Source organism: Manis javanica, chromosome 4 (genome assembly GCF_040802235.1).
Source record: "Manis javanica isolate MJ-LG chromosome 4, MJ_LKY, whole genome shotgun sequence".
Taxonomy (NCBI): Eukaryota; Metazoa; Chordata; class Mammalia; order Pholidota; family Manidae; genus Manis; species Manis javanica.
In genome coordinates, this window is record NC_133159.1 from 80330130 (window position 1) to 80336129 (window position 6000).

A 6000-nucleotide genomic window follows, 5' to 3' on the forward strand; every position below is an offset into this window, starting at 1 on the left:
GCTGTTTAGGGCAGAAATGGTAGAGCAGACTCTATCATTAACTTAATTTTGATCTAATAACTGTTAAGCTATTATTAGCTGTTGCTTTTATGACTTAAAAGATGTAAGCCAGTTAACTCATATTATGATCTTCTAAAAAGTAAACCCAGGGATCTGAGTAGGAAATATGGGAGAGGAAGAATCCTGAATCTCAAGCCACCCTACGAATGTGCATAGATTTGAAAAGCATGGTTAGGAAAGAATCTAGAGCATAGCTGTCCCAATGAGCTATCACAGACCTAAGGATTGAGATGTTCTGTGATTAAGAGGTACAGAACTTCAACCCTTGTCAGGGAGGGACTTTTGCCATGGGAGGTGGCCAAGGGGCTTTCTGGGGCAGCTGAAAGGAGCCTTTCCCTTCTGGTCCTTTGATGGAGGGAAGGGTGGGCTGAGTGTGAGGAGCTGCTAGTTTGTCAGAATGCAAATTGATAAACAGCAGCAGAGACAAAGTACTTCTGACTTTGAAACAATAATAGATTGACAAGCAACATATATGTGAGGATTGGTCCTAAAGTAACTCTTACTGAGAATACAGGGAAGGCCCAAGTGAAATCGCTCTTATTTAGAATAGATGATTTTCAGTTTTCTTCCCTGGTCTGTAGGTTGTACAAATTAGTCTTAAAGAAAACATGCATGGTCCCCTGTTTGTTCTCATGGCCTATGCTCAAAATGGATATAAATCAAACAGCACTCAGTTGAGACTTTTTAGTTTTGCAATCTGTCCAACAAGTGTGCTCAGTTCTCCTTACCCTATACCACTTACCCCTTTCCAAAATACTCATAATTTCAAAAAATTATGTTAATGGCTTGTCTCTTCCCTGCCCACCTTCCTAGACTATAATTTCCTTGAGAATACATATCACTTAGAACAGAGCTTAAAATATCAGCAGATGTTCAATAAATATTTGTTGCATGCATGAGTGAATAAAGCACAATACTGGTTTTATATTTTTATACATCAAGGCTGATAATAGGCTTGTATTTTAAAAAGATTTAAGAGCTCTCTTTGGGTAAATAAAAATTCAACTCAGTGTCTTTGCCTTCTCTACACTTGTAGTTTACACAGCTGTCCAAAGTGTAGGGCTGTGATCAGCTGATAGATTTGCAAGATTCTTAGCTGGGCAACTCAACTGGATTGGAACAGGATTCTTTGTGCTCATTGCTGAAGATTGTTCTGGAAGGCAGTGGAATTTAGTAAAATGGAGGGCTCTCACTAGGAGGAATACCCTAGCTGGACTTACTAAATTTGCCATTTGAGTAAGTCTTGTAGACTAAGAAACAATGCATTTATGTTCTTTGTTATGTGGATGACCTCCACGTTTAAACACTCACAAGCCACACTGTCTCTAACCATAAATTCAATTAACTTACCAGGCTCGAAAAATAAAACTCTTAGGTGGGCAAGTTGGATAAACAAACTGGGCTCAAAAGCATGCTCCCTCCCATTGAAAAGCCACACAGGAAGCCAAATGAGCAGCAGCTTGGTGATATTGGATTCAGAACCAGGAAACCCAGTTCTAGGACTCCGATGTGGGATGGCTGAGGTTCTGTACCTGGATGCATCCTTGTTCACAGCTGGGAACTCTGTGCCTTCACTGGCATCCAGTCCACCTCTAGGCAGGACACCCTTTCGTCTCGGGATGGTATAAAGGGGCACAGCCCAAGTTTGCTTCTGAAACTCTCCCTATTTTGTGCTTCTGTGGGTGATTAACACATTCCTCCATGAAATATGTTATTACTTCAGTCTAGTCTTGTTCTGCCCAGGGAAGCATCCTGTCTCACTGTTCGGTCAGACATTCATGTGAACCATGACTGTTTCCTGAGTGCTCACTCCAAGCTGTATTTTATTCGGTTAATACAAATGGCTCTTCTCTGACCCATTGGGTGATGTGACTTTATAGTTTAACTCTTCAGAGGGATCTTCATTTCCTTTTTTTCCAGATGTTTCCCATACCCTTCCATCTCTCCTATTTACCACCTTTGCCAATCAAGCACCCTCCAAATGCTGATGGATTTGCTCTCCCGAGTGGCCTGTCATGCAGATCAGAGGGAAGTGACTTGCTGACCCCAAGATTCTTATCTCTGATGATTTGTGTCTTCCTATAAATCAGTAAGTTTTCTTTTGAGCCTGTGTGGCTATTTCTTGTGAACTTGAAGTTCGACTTGTTCCTCTAATGGAGCGTGATCGTTCTAGGAAATTGAGACATTGCAAAGTCACTGTGGGATTGAGAGAGATGCTGCCTGAGGTAAACTCACATCTGCAGCTGTCTCTAGGAGGGCTCCTACCTGTTTTCATACCACAGGCTTGCTTGTAAAAATTCACTGGCCTTTAGAACCTCTCTGCTCCTGCGCAGTGGATCCACCCTGCAGCTCTCATTGCCCTACCTGGGTTTGGAACCCAACCCACCACATAGATACCTTTGGGAGGTGAAAAGATGAATTAGCAAGAGGCCAGACACAATGACCCAGAAAAGCCTGTCCTTCTTGAAAGTTGCCATTCTCATACCAACTCTTGAGAAATGTGTTTCTAAGATTTCAACCAGGAAACCTCTCAAGCTCACGTTCTGAATCGGTGAAGCTGAACACCCAAGGCCAATACTCCCTCTGAGGGCAGGGCCAGCATGGTATTACCTTTTTCCCATCTTCAGGACAACAGGGCCACTGAGAAATGTTCAGAACAAAGCTTTGATGATGCAGAATCACTGACATAGCCCATTAAAGCAAATTCAGTTACATTTGCTATACTTCACATGATTTTGTTTATTAAAACCAGAAAATGGACAATACATTTTAGAAAAAATTGTCAGCAAGTCTTGAAATAACAAAGTTATTGTGTGAACCACAAATGTGAGCTGCATGCAAAAGTGTTTTTAAACTTTCTAATAGCCACATTCTAAAAAGTGAAAAGTAAAAAAAATTCCCTCCCTACTTTTGTCATGTTCTAATAAAATATAAGATATGGGGGAAAACAGTAAAAAGAAACCAGTGAAATTAATTTCAAGGGTATGTTTTTTCAGTCCTGAGGAGGGCTTGCCTCTTCCCTGCTGCGGAGATAATCTTTAGTCCGATTATCTGGATTCAGTGAATCCTAAGGCAGGTCTCGCTCACATTCATCACTGACAGCAGGGGACATTCAGGACTGAGCCCTGTTGCAAGGGATGATTAGCAGGCAGTGGGGATCAGAAGCAGCAGAAGAGAAAGGAAGAGCCTGTCACCAAAGCCTTTGACTTCATTTGGAAAATGTGGTCCTTACTTAAAAGTGAGATGACTTTCTTTTATCATTACTTTGCCAAATTAACTCCTCTGAGAAGAGAAGCCACATATGCTTTTTATTGCACCAAAGGTTGCTGTATATTTAGATGAACGGATCTTGAAAATTCTGAGAGTAGCTTGCCAACAGCTTGGCATTCATTACTGTCTCTTTGATACAAGATCAAGCATTTACAAAGCACATATTGTTTGACTACTAGGATACAGGGCCCTGTAAAGTATAAAGAAACAAATACAAGTCCTTCTCATTTTACTGAAATTAGGCTTGGGCTAGAAAATAATACCATAGCTAATAATATACTATATACACACATGTGTTATCCATAATAAAAGTGCTGAGGAGAGAGACAAAGGAACTATGTCTTACTTAACTCAAAGTATCCCAGACATTATCATCTCAATATGTAATCAGCATAAAAATTATTAATGAGATATTCACATTGTGGTTTTTGGGTTTTTTGGGGGACCAAATCTTCAAAATTCAGTGTGTTTATACTTATGGGCCATCTCAATTCAGACTTGCTGTATTTCAGGTTTTCTATAGCCACATGTGGCTAGTGGCTATTACATTGGACAGTGTAGTCATAAGACTATTCCATCTTGTAAACTTTCTGATTAATTGAAATTCTGTGGCTTTAAATTTTGATTCAAGGAACTCAATATTAACTCACCTTGACCTGGGCTTCCCAGTATGGATGATGGAGCTCATGTTAATAATGTGCTAATGATCGCCACCCTAGCCTCTTTTCCAGGCTATTTCTGCTTCCACTTTATTTTGCACATGCAGTCAGAGAGATCCCTTTAAGGTCTAAGATACCATCACTTCTATGCTCAAAATCTTTGTGCACCTTCCCAGCCTAGCCCTTTTGTGGCCTATAAGGCCCCACATGATCTGGCCTCTGCCTCCATCCCTGGTCTCATTTCCTATCATTCTCTTCCTGATTTGCTCAGCCACACGACTCTGTTGCTATTCCTTGATCACGCAAAGCACTCTACTAGCCCCGACACATGACATTTGCTTCTCCTCTTCTGCCTGGAACTCTCTCCCCTACATCTTCCCAGGGTTTTCTGCACTTTCTGCATAAATGACACTTATCAGAGGGGTCTTCTTTGACCACTCTCTGTAATAGCTCCTATAAAGAGTTGCTTTTAAGACTCCCTTCCTATCATCCTGTGCCCCTTATTACCTGATTTATTGCTTTTCATAGCACCTGCTTATTTATTAATTTTCTGTTTCTCCCAGCATGTGAGTTCTGTAAGAGCAGGGACTTCCTCTCTTTCATTGGGAGGCACAGAAGACCCAGTAGCAATAGTATGTGGCACATAGTAGATGCTCAACAAATATTAGTGACTGAATCAAGGAGGGAATCCAATCTTGGTGAGAAATGCTTATGGGAATTATACACTCTCATAACAACAGTAGATTTATAGCTAAGATCTTTATTTGAGTTTAGTCTTGGAACCAAGTTAGTGTTTCCCCACAGTGGGAAGGAGCTTGTCTGAACAGAAATGCCAAGGACACTCATCCAGGTCACTCAGCTCTGCTTGGGGGTTTCTCTCTCTGACTCCCTTATGGCTTGTTATCATTTCTCATCTCTTAGGCCCAGATTAGACACACTTTGTTTTTATTTGGTGAATCATAAACTGACAGTTGCCTAAGAATCCTAGATGTGTTTCTTTGCTAGTGGCACCTGCTCATAGCACCTCAAATCGTTTAAAACCAGATAAATAATATCTGTCCAAGGAGTCCTGTCCCGTGACTTTCTAATTGCCCTTTTCTTTTATTAGTATTTACATATTCCCTTCAGGAATGCAGGGAGGGACATTCCATATTTGTTTTTCAGATTGCTGGATTTCACAATTTCCTTGTCTGGGTTGGGTGTGCACAGACACAGCCATCAGCAGCTGCTTTCTGCTTCTTCCGCTCCTGTGTTTCTTTTATCTTCTTTCTGAGAGGATCGGGGAACTGCTTCAGAATGAACCATTTAATTGGACTCATAAGCACCCTCCAGCATTAACTCTGGGAGGTTGTGCAGTATCTGCCCTAATTCATCTTTGCTCTCCCATGGTCCCTCATAGGACTTGCAGAACAAAGCTCTGATGTGGATAGTCATGGGTGGAATGAGCTTGTGGCTATGGGACTGACAAGGTCACCAGGCTCTGACCTGAACATCCCCTGGACACACCACAGACACCATGTTCTAATCAGGTGAACTGTGTAGCCTAAAGGGCTTCTGGTGTGTGGCTGTGGGGTTGGACCCATGTGAACCCACAGAAATCTGCATGCTTGGAACTTCTCAGAGGGAACAATGTCTTTGGGAAGCACAACTACAGATGCTGTTGCTCAACCCAGCTTAAGTGAATGATGAATATGCTCTGGGAGATGAAGAACAGATCATCATCTTCTTGGTAAGTATTCATACTTTACAGTGCACAATAAACTATAAACACACAGTGAATTCTGATTAGTTGTAGGACAGAGCTAAAAAATATTTTTTTATAAGAACATAGAAAAAAATAATGGCCACAAGACATTGGAAGCTACCTGTCTGAATTAAACAAATTAAGTAAATTATTTAGAATTGATTAAAGGCTGTGAGATCCAGTCATTTTTTTCCACAACTGAGTCAAGGAAATGTCAGACATTCCCTGACCACACTATGCAAAATTCTACATTGTTCTCTATCCTCT